At 36.6% G+C, this 18,768-nt stretch overlaps 1 long non-coding RNA gene across 5 annotated transcripts in view; it reads left to right on the forward strand.

The window, feature by feature from the left end:
- The window catches only part of LOC138919553 (uncharacterized), an 84,084-nt gene that overhangs the window by 55,624 nt on the left and 9,692 nt on the right, over positions 1-18,768 (forward strand). The window contains exon 3 of one of the 5 annotated variants that reach the window (XR_011429797.1): positions 9,007-9,199. The exons of 2 other annotated variants lie outside the window; for them this stretch is intronic. This is a non-coding gene — a long non-coding RNA (uncharacterized lncRNA). The remainder of the gene's footprint in view (positions 1-9,006; positions 9,200-18,768) is intronic. 2 more of the 5 variants (XR_011429798.1, XR_011429799.1) reach the window with 2 other exon arrangements.

An 18,768-nucleotide genomic window follows, 5' to 3' on the forward strand; every position in this document is an offset into this window, starting at 1 on the left:
ATGCCTTTGGATTAGAGCATTTACTCCATTGAAATCTAACGTAGCTATTGATAAGAATGTGCTCTTTGCCATTTGGTTACTTTTGTCCTGTGTGGTTTAGTAGTTCTTCTCTATTCCTTTCTTCTCTTGCTCTCTTCCCTTGTGGCTTGATAGCTTTCTTTAGTATTATGTTTGCCTTCCTTTCTCTTATGTTTTGTGTACTTATTATAGGTTTATAGTTTGTGATAACCATGAGGTTCATATATAATGACCTAAGTATAAAAATCTATATTAAATTGATGGTCTTTTTAGTTTGATCTCTTGCTAAAAGCTCTAGTCTTTTGCTCCCCTCCTCCCACATTTTATGTTTTTGATATCATATCTAACTTCTCTTTTGTGCCTGTGTATCCATTGCCCTATTATCGTGGAAATAGATTATTTTATTACTTTTGTCTTATGACCTTCATATTAGCTGCACAGATGGTTGATCTGCTACCTTTACTACCTTTACTGAATATTTGCCTTTACCAGTGATTTTATTTACTTTTTTTTTTTATAATTTTCTTATTCCTATTTGTTTTCCCATTAAATAAGTCCCTTTACCATTTCTTGTATGGCTGATTTCTTGGTGATAAACTCATTTAGTTTTTGCCTGTCTAGAAAGCTCTTTATCTCTCCTTCCATTCTGAATTATAACCTTGCTGGATAGAGAATTCTTGACTGTAGATTTTTTCCTTTCAGCACTTTAAATATATTGTGCCACCCTCTTCTAGCCTGTAAGGTCTCTTCTGAGAAGTCAGTTGATAACCTTATGGGGTTTCCTTTGTATGTAACTTGTTGCCTTTGTCTTGTGGCTTTTAGGATTCTGTCTTTATATTTAATTCTTGACAGTTTGGTTATAATGTGTCTTGGTGTAGCCCTCTTTGGGTTCATCTTGTTTGGTGCTCTGTGTGCTTCCTGTCTATTTCCTTCCTTAGGTTAGGAAACTTTCAGCTATATTTCTTCAAATGGATTCTCTGTTGTCTCTCTCTTCTACTTCTGGGACACCTATAATATGAACGTTAGTATTCTTGATGTCCCAGAGGTCCCTTAGACTGTCTTCTTTCTTTTTAACTCTTTTTTCTTTTGTCTGTTCAGCTTGGGTGATTTCCTCTAATGTTTCGTCCAGCACACTGATCCTTTCTTCTGTATCATCTACTATGCTATTGAGTCCCTCTAGTGAATCTTTCATTTCCAGTATTGCATTCTTCATTTCTGATTGGTTCTTTTTTATATTTTCCATTTCTTTGTTGACATTATCACTGAGTTCATCCATTCTTCTCCTAAGATCAATCACCATCCTTATGACTCTTTGTTTGAAGTCTTTATCAAGTAGATTGTTTATCTCTGTTCCATTTAGTTCTTTTTCTGGGCTTTTGTCCTGTTCCCTTACTTGGAATGTATTCCTTTGTCTCCTCATTTTGCCTCTTTCTTTGTGGTTATATCTGTGTATTAGGTAGGTCAGGTACATCTCCTGATCTTGAAGAGGTAGCCTTATGTAAGAGATGCCTTATGAGGCCCATCAGTGTGCTTCATTCTTGTCACCAGTTGCAAATGTTCACAGAGTGTCCCCTGTTGGGCTACCTGTGCCCTTCTGTTATGATAGGGTTGCTACTGCTGCAGGTGCCTGGGGAGGCTAGGCTGTCTCCCTGGCTGGCAGATTGTATTGCTCAGCCACATGTGGCTTCCATGGACCCTTCAGTCACTTTACCAGGTGTGGGGAGCCCCAGCACCATTGGCTGTAAGGTGTAATAGTACATTCCTGTTACAGTTTTTCTGTTAAGTGAGTAGGCCCCCAGCATGGCCAGTTGCTAGGCTTGGGGGCTTACAATTGCTGTAGGCCTCCAGACTACAAGGCTGTTGTTAGTTCTCAGGATTGTAGCTGAGTTGGGCCTGCCCTAGGCATGGGACCATCCAATTTCCAGGCTTTGGAAGATGGCGCTGATCCCCTATGTGGCTCTTTGAGAAGAACGAGTCTGCTTCAGCTACCAAGCCCCAATGCCTGCAGGGCCACAAACCCCACTAACACAGTCCTTCCCCATGAGTGCACCCTCACCCATTGAAGTGGACCCAGTCGCCCCACTGCAGAGGTCCCATGTACTCTGCCAATTGAGGCCCACCCCTCATAAATGCCCTGCCACACAGAGGTGGACCCACTCACCTGGCTGAAGAGGTTCAAGGCCCCCCTGCCTATGCAGAACCATAAGTTGCCCAAGGACTTGCTGTTATGTGAGACCAGTCCCTAGGGCAGGCTGCCTGCCCTGGCTGAGCTTGATTAAATTGGTGCTCTAGTGGGTGAGGTAGATACTTGCACTATCAGGCCAGGGGAAGAACTCCAATGGCATCTGCCAGCATCTGTGTCAGCACACCTGTACTAGTTTGCAATAATGGCTGCTGCCAATGTCTCAGTTCTGGGGGAGGTGGTCCCAGCCTGGGGTGGGGGCTTTCACCTCTCACTGAGATGTGCTGATACTCTACCAAGTGAGTCTCTTTTCACCAAAGGACTGTGTATCTTTCTTTCTGGTGATTTTAGGTTGCTTTTGGAAATGTGTGAATTTGTGCATAGGTCCTTTAAGAGTAGGTTTTTTCCCCCAAATGTCCAATAGCTTTTTGAGGGTTATTCCCTGTTACTGTTAATAGCCAATAAAGCCAGATATTATGATAATTGTCTCAGTTGTGCTGAGTCCAAAAGCTGTTTATAGTGGTAATTCTTCCTCATTCAGATCCACCACTCCTCCAGGGAAAGCTTCATGCCTTAAGATTGCTCCCAGCTGGCTGTGAAGTGCCACAGTTAGGAGATGGCCTTTTTCTCTCCAGAAAGCAATTTTTGCAATTTCCACCTAAGTCAGCACTGTCCCTCATTGTAGGGGTTCTTTTTATCCAGTTTTCAGTTCTCTCTCAAGTGTAATTGTTCCAAGAGTAGTTGTTAATTTGTTGTGTCTGTGGGAGGAGGTGAGTTCAGAGTCTTCCTATGCTGCCATCTTGACACTATCCTCTAGATGATGACTTTAAATCAGCTATTTTAAGTATGCTTAAAGATCTAAATTAAACCATGTCTAAAAAATTGAAGGACAGTATAAGAACAAACCTGTATCAAATAAAGAAAATCAATAAACAGAAATTATAAGAAAGGAAACAAAAAAGAATTCTGGAGTCAAAAAAGTATCAAAACTGAAATAAAAATTCACTAGAGGAGCTCAACAGTAGATTTGAGCAAGAAGAAAAATGAATCACTAAACTTTAAAATAAGTCAATTGAGGTGATCCAGTCTGAGGAATAAAAAGGGGAAAAAATGAAAAAAAGGTACAGAGTTTCAGAGACTGTGGGATAACATTAATCCTACCAGCCTCGACATAATAAAGGTCTCAGAAATAAAGGATAGAAGGAGGCAGAAGAATATTTGAAGAAATATTGGACAGAAACATCCCAAATGTGATGATAAACATTACACATCCAAAAATATTAGTAAATTCCAAGTAGGAAAAATCATGGAATTGCACACGTAGACACATCATAGTCAAACTTGAAAGCTAACAATAAAGAGAATCTTGAAAGCAGCAAGAGAGTAGTTACTTGTCACATACAAGGAATCTGCAATAAGATTAACAACTTATTTTTCGTCAGACACAGTGGGGACTGGAAAGCAGTAAGATGACATATTCAATGTGCTAAAAGAAAAAAAAAACTTGTTAACCAAGAATTCTATATCTGTCAAAATTATCCTTCAAAAATAAAGGAGAAATTAAGACTTACCTGGATAAGGAAACTCTGGGAGATTTCTTCACTAGCAGATATGCTTTACTAGAAATGTAAAAGGAGTCCTTTGACTAAAATGAAGGACACAAAAGAATAACTGGAATCTACATGAAGAAATAAAGAATACTGGTAAAGATAATTATAAAGTATACATATAAATATAAAAGATAGCATAATTGTACTTTTGTTTGTAACTTGTGTTGTTCCCCATAAAATTTTTGAAAAACTGCATTAAAAATAATTATAAATCTATGTTTATGGACACAGAACTATAACAATGTAATTTTTGACAATAATATCATAAAGGGGAGAGAGATGGAGCCATAAAGGAGTAAAGTTTATGTATATTATTGAAATTAAGTTGGTTTTAATATAGACTAAATTCTAATAATATGTTAAATGTAATTTCCAATGTAACCTGTAAGAAAAATAAAAAAATACAGAAAGAAACAACTAAAGAAATAAAATGATACACTAGCAAATATCTACTTAGAAAAGAAGGCAATAATGGAGAAATTGAGGAACAGAAAAGACATAAAACATATAGAAAAGAAATAGAAAAATGGCAGGAATAATTAGACTAAATATAAATGAATTATCTCTATAATTAGAAGGCAGAGATTAGCAGAATACATTCGAAAAAATGATCCAAGGGGCCAGCCCAGTAGTGCAGCAGTTAAGTTAGCACGCTCTGCTTCAGCGGAGGGCTCACCGTTTTGGATCCCAGATGCAGACCTAAGCACCGCTTGGCAAGCCATGCTGTGTTAGGTGTCCCACATATAAAGTAGAGCAAGATGGGCACAGATGTTAGCTCAGGGCCAGTCTTCCTCAGCAAAAAGAGAAGGATTGGTGGCAGATGTTAGCTCAGGGCTAATCTTCCTCAAAAAAAAAAAATGATCCAAGGTTCACTTACTTTTCAAAGACTTAAACACATTGAAGGTAAAAGGATGTAAAGCTGTTTCAAGCAAGTAGTAACTAAAAAGTGACTGTACTAATATCAAACAAAATAGACTTTAAGACAAAAATTGTTACTAGAGACAAAGAAGGACATTATGTAATGAAAAAATAGTCAATTCATCAAGAAGATATAATAATTATAAACTTTGATGTACTCAATAATAGAGCCCCAAAATGCATGAAGTTAAATATGACAGAATTGAAGAAAGGAATTAATAGATAACTCAAAAATAATAGTCAGAGACATTAATATCCCACTTTTGATAATTGACACAAGAACTAGACAGGTCAGTAAGGTAACAAATTAGACCTATAAAAATACCATAAACTAATTAGGACTATTAACTAACTAACCAAGTCTACTAACCAATTAGCTAAGTAATTAGATCTATAGAACACTCCAGCCATCAAAAGCAGAATACACATTCTTCCCACATGAACATGTAACATTCTCTAGGACAGCCATATATTAGGCACAAAATAAGTATCAATATATTTAAATGATTGAAATCATACAAAGTATGTTCTTTGACTAAAATGAAATAAAATTAGAAATCAATAACAGAAGGAAATTTGGAAAACTCACAGATATATAAAAAGTAAACAACATACTCCTAAGTAGCCAATGGTTCAAAACTAAATGGAAATGAAAATTAGAATATACTTTGGAAGGCTAAAAACAAAAATACAGCATACCAAAACTTATGGGATACAGCAAATGCATACGGAAATGTGAGAAACCCCAAATAGCCTAAGTAATCTTGAAAACAAAGAACAAAGTCAAAGGGCTCACACTCCTCAATTTCAAAAATTACTATCAAGCCACAGTAATCAAGTCAGGGTAGTGCTGGCATAAGGAGAAACACACAAATCAATGGAATATAATTGAGAGTCCAGAAATAAACCCGCACATCCAGGGTCAATTGACTTTTGATAAAAGTGTCAAGACAATTCTATGGGAAATAATTGTCTTCTCAAAAAGTAGTTCTGGGACAACTAGATATCCATATGAAAAACAATGAATTTTGACTCCTACCTCATGATATATACAAAACTTAACTCAATGGAAAAAAGCATCTAAATGTAAGAGCTAAAACTATAAAATTATTTTAAAGAAATATAGTTGTAAATCTTCATTACCTTGGAAGGTATGATTTCTCATATATGACACCAAAAGCAAAAGCAATAATAAAAAAAAAATGATACATGGGGCTTCATCAAAATTTAAATCTCTGCACTTCAAAGGCCACTGTCAAAACAGTAGAAAGACAACATTGAGAATGAAAGAAAACGTTTGTTAAATTATTTATCAGATAAGGGTCTAGTATACAGAATACATAAAGAACTCTTACAACTCAAGAATGAAAAGCAAAATAACCTAATTTTAAAATGAGCAGGTATTTGGATAGACAGTTCTCCAAAGAATATACAACAGCCAATAAGCATATGAAATTCATGTTGAATATCATTAGTTATCAGGGGAATGCAAATCAAAAGCACAATGAGATACCATTTTATACCCACCAGGAGGTCTATAATTTAAAAAAAGAAACAGAAAATAAATTTTGGTGAGGATGTAAAAAATTGGAGCCTCATACATCACTTTTCGGAAGTAAAATAGTGCAGCCAGTGTGGAAGACAATTTAGCAGTAGCTCAGTTCATAAAGTTACCACATAATCTAGAAACTCCATTTCTAGATATATGATGAAAAGAACTGAAAACAGGTGTTCATAAAACAAACAACAAAACACCTTGTGCAGGAACTTTTGTAGCAGTATTATTCACAAGGGTTAAAAACTGGAAACAACCCAACTGTGCATCACCTGATGAATGGACAAGAAAAATATAGTATGTGCATACAATAGAATATTATTCAGCCATAAAGAGGAATAATTACTGATACATGCTACAATATGAATGAATCTTGAAATCGTTATGCTAAATGAAACAAATCAGTCACAAAAGGCCATCTATTGCATGAATTTATTTATGTGAAATGTCCTCAATAGTCAAATCCATGGAGACAAAAAGTAAAATAGTATCTGCCAGGGAATGAGGGGAAGAGGAATTTGAGAGTAAATGCTAAGATGACGCTTCTTTTTGGAGTGATGGAAATGTTCCACGATTAGGTACTGGTGATGTTTGTACAATATTGTAAATATACTAAAAAGACACTGAATTGTATACTTTAAAATGGTGAATTTTATGCTATGTGAATTATATCTGAATTAAAAATGAATAAACGTGATGGAAAACAAAGTACATCAATCTAACAAGTAAATTTAAATATGAATGCTTAATTTTGTGCCTTCTCTGTTCACACAATTTCTTCCAGAAAGAATGGAAATATAGAATCTACTGTAATAAAACTTCGTTTTTGCTCTCGTAGCACATGGCAGTAGTGTGACTCTCCTTTCAGTTGTCTAAGCATCTTTAAGACAGTTGTTTTAAAGTCTTTGTCTAGTAGATCTATAATCAGGTCTTTTTTGGGGGACAGTGTCTGTTAATTTTTTTTTTCCTTTGGATGGGCTATATTTTCCTGTTCCTTTGTACGCCTTCTGATTTTTTTTATTGAAAACTGGACCTTTGAATCTAATAATGTGGTATCTTGGAAATCATATTTTTCCCTTCCTCAAAGTTTGCTGTTTTCTATTATTGTTTGCTTATTCTAGGCTGTCTTTGTGCCAAGGATCAGCCTGACATATATACTTAAGTTCTTCTTACGTCTTTTCTGAGCATGTGCCTTTCCCTGGGCGTGTGTGGTCACTTTCTAATTTGCCCCATATATGCAGTTGCTTTTGAATCTCCTAATCTTTAATGGCTGGCTCCAAAAGAGGAAAAAAGAAAAGAATAAAAGAGGAGGAAGGGCATCAACCTTTCGAATCCTCTGGAAGTCACTTCAGCTGGAAGGGGAGGAGCTTGCAACAATGGAGGGAGGTGCAACAACAATGACTGCTCTCCTCTTTGTCCACCTCTCTGAGATCAGATGCACCAAGCAGCAATCAGAGCATAGATCTCCGATGTTTGGAGGACAGGGTTCTTTTTGACTATCTTGGCTCCTGGGAGCTATATGCTGGATGTTGCAGGAACATGTGCATAACAACTGTTCGCTATATGGCTGGGGATAGGAGATACCTAGGTGCTCCTGTGCTATGAGCTGAAATTGGCCAAAATTAATTACAATTTACTGTCTAAGCTTTCCCATGGAAGTTGGAAACCTTCAATAGACTCCAGAGTTCCAAAATAGTTACATCAGACAGATTCTACTAGTGCACTTGTTGTCTAGATGGGGAGACAAATTTCTGGTGCTTTCTACTCCTCTGTTATTCCAGAATCCTCTCTTCATTTGATTTTGAATGCCAAAATTTTTATATTTGCCATATGTGTGTTCATGTCAGTGTTGGATAGAATCTTCCACTTTGTAGTTTCTTTTGTTTTTTGTTTTTGTATTTGCTTTGGTATTTTGGAAAATTTACATGCTTTTTCAAATGGTTATTATTTTATTCCACTCTTCAGGTTTCCTTTTAGAAAAATCCAATTACATATAAATTGAATCCTCATTGCCTGTGTTTATATAAACTACTTTATTTTTAATATTTAAAAATATTTTTCTTTATTTATGTATGATTTTCCTTTATTCATGTCTATTGGTTTTTAAATATCTAGTCAACCTTTTACTTTTTAAAATTTGTTCTAATTTTGACTTCATTTCTGAATTTAAAATATTTACTTCTGAGATAGGTCATTGCACACTTTATATCAATGTGCTGCTAAGCACTGTAATTTCTGAGCTTTTTTATTTCTTGTTTGCTCTTTTTAATCAAAATTTTAGTCATTTTATTAAAATACTTTAATTTTATGTAGAAATATTGATATAATTTTCATGTAGTTTGTAACAATATTTTTTTCTATTGTCTATTACAATGATAAGCTCATGTTTATGCCTTTTCTTGAGTGGATTTGGATCATATGTGATTATAAGTTTTGTTCCAAAACAAGGTGGTTTGACTACTTTTTTCAGTTCTACAATCCTTTGCACTGAAATTATGAAAAGTAACTATATCCACTCCAAGTAAGATACATTAATATATACAATTAATTTATATTTACTGTCATGAGGATATAATGAATTGTAGCCTGTCAGAAAGCATTGCTAGTTATGCATTGCCTCTCATTTTTGTGCATGTAATAATATTCATTATAAAAATGTTTCTTAACTGTTTTGCAATATTGCAAATAAACATGGTAAAACTCCTTTTTTTTTTTTTTTTGAGGAAGATTAGCTCTGAGCTAATATCTGCTGCCAATCCTCCTCTTTTTGCTGAGGAAGACTGGCCCTGAGCTAACATCTGTGTCCATCTTCCTCTACTTTATGTATGGGACGCCTACCACAGCATGGCTTGCCAAGCGGTGCCATGTCCACACCCAGGATCCGAACAGGTGAACCCCGGGCTGCTGAAGCAGAACGTGAGCACTTAACCACTGCGCCACCCGGCTGGCCACCTACTTTTAAAGTATTTACTTAAACTAGTGTTGAAATGTGGGTAGTCCATGTGTGCAAGACATATATGCCTATACAGAATTAAATGTGCTAGGATTTTATTAGAGGAAATGCCTGAAGGAGGGAAAAAAGAGAGGGAGTCATGAAAGGTTAGGAGAGACATCAGACTGTGATACAAGGCTGATCCTGAGTGAAGCAGAGAGAAAACATTTGGATGGATGAATCCTAGGATGCTACATGGTCTAAAGATGGTTTAGTAAAACCAGAGAGGAGTAATCCCCACAAAATCAGCAATCTGAGGAATCCCGTGTCTCTCGGGAAAGTGTCTGCCTTCCTAAGCTTGCTACAACCAGTCATTCGCTGGCAGCATTCTGTGGAGAGTGTGGCCTCAGCACAAATGCAGAAATGGATCTCAAAGTCTATCGCCTGGGGCCCTTGATCAATTGTGGTCACATTTTCATGGCCATCTAATTCTGCCTTTGTTCTGTGTAGATTGACTTCTCCACCTAGGTTTGAGGAGCAGCTCCTCCATGATTCCATGGTCCTTCCTGAAGGCGAACTCAGAAAAGGATGTTGGTGGGATGAATCTCAGACTCCATCACTGTTATTGGTTGCTGGGTCTCAAATAGTACTTACCCTATCCTTCCTCCACGGTCCATTCTAGATACCCCTTACTCTCAGCTATCACATTAGAAGGTTTGGTGGCTTTTCTGGAGATGTGACCCAAGCCTTATGGCTTATGGGTTTGAAACCTTGAAAATAAGACCTTTCTAAACTGAGTGTTGCTGCACGTATCTATTCACAGTTACAATGGGGCAAGGGAATACAACAAGCGTTCTACACATTCTATACTCTTCAGTTTTCTTGCATTTGTTTTGGATCACTCATGAGGGGCATCTGCTTTTGCCATGTGAAGAGTCTGAAATCAGTTGAATCAAGATTCTTTCATTTGTTAATCTCAAAATTGTTTCTGAAGAGAGCATGACAGGGTAGATCTATTGAAAACTTGTTTTCAAAAATTACGCTTCCTCCAAGTCTTTGGACTGCCGAGGGTTCACCATGAACTGCCTGTAGCTATTAACTCCCTGGCAGATGGAATTGGTTTTTGGAACCCTACTGCTATAGAATCAGCTCTTTCTGACTGTGTGTGTGAAATCATCAAAGGAGGACTACAGTGCAAATTCACCATGTACCTTCACGAAAAACAGTTGTTTCTGAATTGTTCAAGTTTTAACGTTAAATTTTTTTTCTTTATTCTTTACAAAGGTATAAGAGCAGATGTTCTCACCTCTGGATGATGCTGTGAAATCATCTTGGTTTAGTTTCACATATTTCTTTATTTCATTCCGTCATCCATTGTTTAAAATACTTTTATATAATGGCCTACAAAATGAGTTACAGACCAATGCAGAAGGAAATCTTTTCCAGTTCATGGTAGATCATTCTATGCTGATCATTAAACCTTTTGTAATTCACATTCATGACCATATTGCTGTGGTAGTTTCTTTTACTTCTGGCTGCTAGAAGGAAAGAACAGATAGAATTTGTAATCCAGCCTCGACATATGAAGTGTCCCAAACTACGTGGATTTAGACCAGGAATCAGGAAATGGCTCTCAGGCCAAATTGGCCCATTGAACATTTTTGTAAATAAATGTTTTGGAACACAGCCATACCCATTTGTTTATACATTGTCTACGGCTGCTTCTGTCCGTGGCATAGTAAATTGAAACAGAGAGAGCAGAGGCCTGTAAAGTCCAAAATATTTATCATCTGACACTTTACAGGAAAAGTTTGCCAACCCCTGATTTAGACTTTTGCATTAATACTATAGATTATTTTCAGGAGAGAAAATGATAGCGCACTCCTAGATTATAACTTTGATTCTTATCTCTTCATCTTTCTGCCCTGAATTCCTCTTTAATCATCCTCAATTATTAATTCAACAGCTACTTATTAAGAACCTACCAAATGTTAAGTTTGACTTCAGATACCGTGGAAGGCAGAAACAATGGGGTCCATGCCACTTGCTCCAGTGTTATTTCTTCTGGGAAAATTTTCCCAGAAGTTTCTCACCAATATGGCTGCCTCCTCCTTTGCCTTCCTTTAGCTCCTTGTTTCATTCATTCAATTTTTATATCACTCTATCTTGTTTAGGAATTCTTGGAAATAATATCCTAAATCTTGACGGAAAACAGAATCGGTAATGGGCAAAAGTATCACAACCTCCAGTTCTGATTTTTTCACTCACCTATATTTTCTCCTTCAGGTTTAATAATTATATCTTCCTTTAAATGGATCAAAAAGTTTTGAAAATCTTTTCAACACAAGTCTGCCTTATCCTGATATAAAATATATATCAAAGTTATACAAAATTCTGACAGGTATTAGGAAATCTTGCAAGATGACAGGGAGGATGAAATTATAATTTCACTTCTAAACATATTGGCACAAGTCAAATATATATGGCACTTATTTTAGTTTAGTTCCATCAATATGTATTTTTGAATCATAAAGTAAAAGACATTATTTTATTATACATGCATGCCTCCAGCTTATACTTTTCCTCTCCAAATTTTGTGGGAGAAATGTATGCCTCTACATATTGCTTCTGCTACCACAGGCTGGATCTCATTGTAGCAGAAATAAGAGTTCTCTACATGGCTTGGAAAGATATCTCCAAAAAGGACAAATCTGTGTGCTTTTAGAGTAAGAGAAAGAGTGGCTTAAAGAACTAATGAGAGGATTATTTTACTTTATTTTATTGTTTCAGGGTAAAAATTGGAGAAAAATCCCCTCATGCCTTCCTTCAGCGGGGGAGGGGAAAAATAAACACTTTGAAATACTCCTAGAGTGTTCTGTTCTCCTTAACAAAGGCCTTCCCTTAAAGAAAACTATTTTACCAGAGCCTAACCATCATGGGTTTTACCAGAGCCTAATCAATAGGGGGGAAGGGAAATGCCCAATTCAAGCTTCCTTTAACCTACCCATCTCACCTAAGGGAGCTGGGTAGAGAAAACTGATAAGCACTTGTGAAGGTCACAGTCCAAGGCCACAGGCCCACTAAAAGACTGAGACCCAATCATAGAATTATAGCATACTTCCCCTCCCCCACACCTCACCACCAGATTAACAGGACCCCTGTATCATAATAGGAGATTACAGATAAAAGAAATGCAAGGCTTATACTATTTAAGAATGAGTCTCTAGGGAAGCCCAAAGACAACAGGGGAGGCCAAACGTGAACAATTCAGTCAGAGACACTCTCAAAAGGCCCAACATATTTTCCATATTAAATCACAAGTTATTTATCTTCTTCTCATCATTGTCCTGTCAGTCTGCCATTCATGAGGGATTAGATGAATGAATTCAATATGAGATGTGAAAGACATAGAAGATTTCATAGATGAGTAATAGGCAGTGGGAAAGATACTGTGGGTCAAGATGCCTCCTCATTCTACCCACTCCCCAGACAGATCAAGGAAATTCTAAGTACTCTTTCTATGAAAACAGTATTCCATTAAATTATGTGACAAAATTTGCCACATTAGATCTTCCTTTTTTGTAGGAGGTCAACAGCCTCTGTTGTTTCTGTAAAGTGACTCTATTTACAAACAGTAGGGCCTGGTTTACTGGGAGGTCAGAGGGAGAAAAGAGCAAAAAAGTGGGACAGATCTTGAAACTGGGACAGACCTTGATGGGAGAACAGGTTAATGAAAAGAAAAAATTCCAGGATGGTGGAATCTTTGAGAGATGGAACCTCAGTTATGTTGCTCCTGGCCTTCAGTTTACAGAAGGGTGAAAAGCAGAGTACGCATGATTGAGGCATCTAGAGACAGCACATGAGAACTCTCTGCCTTTTGTGGAAGGATTGGTGCACAGAATGGTAACCAGATTTGTTCTATGTAGTTTCATTGAGCAAGACACAGCTAAGGATGCAAAAGTTTTTATCTGTATTTTCTTCAAGAAGTTTTAGCTTTTTATATTTAGATTTTTGGCATATTATGAGTTAATATTTATTTATGGAGAAATTGAGCCCAGTAAAAAGACTAATACAGGGCAAGAAGTACAAAATATGACAAAATAAATGAATTTTCTACCACTAGACACCTATTAGAATGGCCAAAACCTAGATCACTGACAGCATCAGATGCTGGCAGGGATATGGAGCAACAGGAACACTTATTCATTGCTGATGGGAATACAAAAATGGTAAGGCCACCTTGGAAGACAGATTGCTGGTTTCTTACAAAACTAAACACTCTTACCATACAATCCAGCAGACGTGCTCCTTGGTATTTACCCAAAGGAGTGGAAAACTTATGTCCATACAAAACCTGGGCACAGATGTTTATGGTAACTTTATTCATAATTGCCAAAACTTGGAATCAATCAAGATAGCCTTCAGCAGGTGAATGAATAAACTATGATTCATGCAGACAATGGGATATTAGTCAGTGCTAAAAAAAAACAAAAAAGAGCTATCAAGCTATGAAAAGATATGGAGGAACCTTAAATGCATATTACTAAGTGAAGGAAGCCAGTCTGAAAAGACTATGTTCTGTGTGATTCCAACCTTGTGACATTCTGGAAAAGGCAAAACTATGGGAAATAGCAGAAGTGTCAATCGTTAGTGGGGGTTAAGGGGGAGGGAGTGATGAGTAGGCAAAATACAGAGGATTTTTTAATGCACTGAAACTACTCTGTATGATACTATCATGGTGGATGTCATTATAAGTTTATCAATACCCATAGAATAAAAAACCCAGAGTGAACTCTAATGTAAACTATGGACTTTGAGTGATAATGATATGTCAGTGTGGGTTCATCAGTTTTAACAAATGTACCATTCTGGTGGAGAAAGTTGACAGTAGGGCAGACTATGCATATGTGAGGGCAGGGCTATAGTGGAAATCTCTGTACCTTCTCCTCAATCTTGCTGTGAACTTAAAACTGCTCTAAATAACAAAATCTATTAAAAATAAAAAATAAATTTAGAAAATGAATTTTTTTGTCTAATGGAGATGAGAGACTGTATTTAGAAGTTTGAGGGAAATACGTGGATATATAAAATCCAAATGAATGGGCATAAATTTTTTGAAACCAGTTATAGAAAGTGAATTGCAACAGCAATTAAGACATAAAGATTTAAATAAACTGAGGGATCTCTATTACAGACATTTCTGCAAAAAGAAGACAAGTGGCTTTACAAAGATAAGCATAGACTCTAAAGAGAATTTTTCAGAAGATTGCATTTTTCTCTGCAGTCTTGCAGTTAGTAATCTCATAATCCAAATATTTAAGACAAATTGTAGCACAAAAATTATAGTAAATTCTGTGTGATATAATACTATGAATTTGCATCTCCACATCAATTGAAAATGTCAAAAATAATGACTATAGCTTGCTTCGTCTAACCATTCATGGAATATCATAGTTAGTAAATAATACTGATATTGAGGGAAGTGGTCTAGTAGGAATTCTAATATTTTCAGACTACTAACCAAAAGGTGGCCCAAAGCTTTTTCATATTGATTGTGGTAAGTAAATAAATGAATTTTACCATTATCATTATGTGCTTGAATGTTCTATCTGATTCTTGTAGAGCCAGGCCTGTCCACCTAGACACTTTGCCAACATTTCTAATAGCTAAGAGACAGTTAATAATGGTACCTATTAGTGGCTATGTAAATTCAAAGCTAAAGCTATCATTAGACGTGGAGACTTGAGATAAGGCAAATCTGTATTGTTAGTATTGGCTTTTGTTCACTAAAACTCAATAGATACAAACATAACAAGACATAAAGAAATAGAAGCATTGAAAAACATACTCTTACCCTGCACACTCTTATTTGAACTTTTAGGTATTATTATTTATCCCGTAATTTAGTTCTCAGAAGATCATAAAATCAGACGCACATAGAATCTTCTCAAAATGAGAAACATAAGTTATGCTAACTTTATCAAATAGAGCCTCATCTTCTGGCAATTGTTAATGTTTGATGCTGTTGTCCAACAAGTCCTCCTGGAAATGATCTTATCCCTTGTATGGGTCTATGTTTGTTCCTCCTTTCCTTCTCTGAAAGTTTCTTACATTGTAGCTTTTCCATTTCCTGCTCCATAAATTGGGAATTACTAAAGACTATGTCTTTAGTTCTGCTCTTCTCTTCTATCTGTCTATCCATCTAGTCATTTGGTTAGTATTTGTTGAGCCTTTACTATATGTCACATAATCTGCTGTCCTCTAGGGAGACCAGGGAACAAAACAGATGCTTTCTACCTTCATGGAATTTGTTCAATACCAAATCTCATCCATTCTATGTAATGTCTTCCTCAAATTGTTTTTAAAAAGTGATTACCTCTTCTTTTGACAGTCATGGTATTTTATTTTCATTTCATATTTTTTTGGCTTATAAACAAACAGAAATTTATTTTCTCGCATTTCTGGAAGCTGGGAAGTCCAAGATGAAGGTGCTGACAGAATCAGTGTCCGGTGAGAGCCTGCTTCCTGGTTCATAGATGGCTGTTTTCTCTGTGTCCCCACATGGCAGATGAGGATGAGAGAGATCTCTGGGGCCTCTTTTATAAGGGCATTAATCCCATATATGAGGGCCCCACCCTCCTAACCTAATCATCTCCCAAAGGCCCCACCTCCAAATACCATCATACTGGGGATTAAGTTTCAACATATGAATGGAGGGGGGACACAAACATTTGGTCCTCAGCAGGCACAGTGGACTAGAAGGTGTCAGTGTCCACAGGGAATATGCCCTCATCCAGCCATTCTTAATTTGTGTGCAGAGTCACCTCCTGGGATTTTATATTAGCGACAGGATGTCATGTCAGGTTTGTAGCCCCAGGTACTCACCCTTGCTGAGTTAAAACAACCATCCCCCTTCCTATTTCCCTGGGAGTACTTCAGGGGTTGGGAAGCATTTCCATAACATCCTCAGAATACAAACCATCCTACTTTGTATCATCCCCTTTCCCTAGAAGCTTCTTCACCCTACACTTCTCAGTTTAGCTATAGTAGATCCAGATGTCCTTCTGCCTCACTTATTTTTATTTTTATTGAGGTATAATTGACATATAACGTATTGGTTTCAGGTGTACAACATAATGATTCAATATTTCTATACTTTGAGAAATGATCACCACCATAAGTCTATTTACAGGAACTCTCCTTCATTGCTGTTGGGAATACAAAATGGTACAGCCACTTTTAAGAAAGTTTGGCAGATTCTTACAAAACTAAACATACTCTTAACATACAATTCAGCAATTCTGTTCCTTGGTATTTATCCAAAGGAATTGAAAACTTATGTCCACACCAAAAACCCACACATAGATCTTGTTAGCAGCTTTATTCATCACTGCAAAAACTTGGAAGCAAGCAAGATATCCTTCAGGAGGTGAATGGATAAACTGTGGTACATTCAGACTGTGAAATATTATTCAGAGCTAAAAAGAAATGACATGTCAAGCCATGAAAAGACATGGAGGAATCTTAAATGCATATTACTAAATGAAATAAGCCAATTTGAAGGGTTGCATACTGTGTGATTCCAAGTATATGACATTTTATGATGAACTAATGTTGAATAACTTCTATTAATTGGTAGGAAAAAAGATAATCAATAAAAACATGGACCCAAGACTTAATTAAAAATTCACAAAAAAGCATATCTAATGGTTAATAAGTATGTGAAAAAGTTTGTCAACATCATTATTTGAGAGAAATAAGTAAATGAAAACCAACATGATGTGCATTTCCAAACACAGAAGAATGGCTAAAATTGGAAAAATGTGGACTAAGTAGAACTCTCATATGTTGCTGCTGGGAATATAATTTGGCATAATTCCTTTGGAAACTGCCAATATCACAAAAAGGTAAACATATGAATAACCTATGTTAAACTAATCCTACCTCTTAAGTAGGTATATGCCCCTTAATCATAAATGTATATGTAAATAAAATTTTTAGCAGATTTATTCATAATTTCCATCTATGTTGGAATACGTACAGAAATTGTATTTTGGTATGCTATGGGACCACTGAAGTAGGGTTCAAGATTTGAATCATACATCAAACTCACAAGACCTAATAAGTCTTATTTAACTCCAGTTTGACACACATCAGAGAATACCACCCTGTACATACCAGCAACATCTATAACTGATGAACACTCAGCTTTATTTTAGGTGACCTCAGGCACTGTACACAGGATATGTTTTCATTGTAAGGTTAGCCCAAGGCTGATATGTATGCATATCACAGCAACATAAAAGAGCCACCAGATATATGGCTGTCCCAGCTTAAAGTCCTTACTAACTCCTGTAAGGTTAAGTGGCTAGCTCCCTTTCCTTAATGTGGCCTTAGTCTACACATTATAAGTTACTTAATAAGCAAGCCTGCCAGCCAAGGACACAGCCTAAAGAACATTCTTTGAAGAGTATTCAGCACATGTCAGGCCCTGAAGGACCATGACCTATTCTGAGAGTAGATGTTGCAAGATGTTTGAATAAGGGCAAATCTTTACACCAGATGATGCAATAAGGCCAGCTGCTTATCGTTTCCCTTAAAGGCCATCTTTTAGTCCTCATCAACACATGCTTGCCACCTAACCCTGGGGCTATAAATATATAATGTCTCTGTATATAGTATATATATTTATTACTCGATTAAAAGTATTTTTCCCAGAGTTTAGTTCATACAAGGAAACATACTAAGACTCTAATAGCTGGCATGATAAGAATCATCTGATGATACGAGGGAGTATCTTAAAAACACAAAATGAAATAATATGAAAGAAGTTAATTGTAATCATAACTATTCAAAGTTATTATTATTATTGCCTTAAACTACAAGGACTTTTTCCTCCTTAAAGTAATTTTCCTCTATTCTACCTTTTGGGATTGCTCTTCTCAAAAGACTGGCTTTATACTTGAATTATTTTTATTTTAAAAATTCTATCAATAAACAGAGGAAAAATATAACTAAAATGAAACAGTTTCAAGGACTCCATAGTACTTTCAAGCTCTTGCAACCATTTCCACCAGTTCAGGAATAATACCTTCCATCTTTCATCAACTCTCTCCCTACTCCTGACTCTCTTCAAAGAATGTTGATATACATCACCAATCATTTATTTATTTGAGGAAGATTAACCCTGAGCTAACATCTGCCAATCCTCCTCTTTTTTCTGAGGAAGACTGGCCCTGAGCTCACATCTGTGCCCATTTGCCTCTACTTTATACGTGGAATGCCTACCACAGCATGGCTTTGCCAAGCGGTGCCATGTCCGCACCCGGGATCCGAACCAGCGAACGCCAGGCTGCTGAAGCGGTACATGCGCACTTAACGCCTGCGCCACCAGGCCGGTCCCCATCACCAGTCATTTACAACCTGCTTTACACGCTAAATATAGAATTGCCTCCAGGATCTCATTTACACAGTAGTCCCGTCATGGAGTTTTCCTCTCCATTCTGCTTCTTTTCCTGAGTTCAAACTCCCCTCTGTATTCTGACTCTTTCTT

The sequence above is a fragment of the Equus caballus genome, chromosome 20 (genome assembly GCF_041296265.1).
Source record: "Equus caballus isolate H_3958 breed thoroughbred chromosome 20, TB-T2T, whole genome shotgun sequence".
Classification (NCBI taxonomy): Eukaryota; Metazoa; Chordata; class Mammalia; order Perissodactyla; family Equidae; genus Equus; species Equus caballus.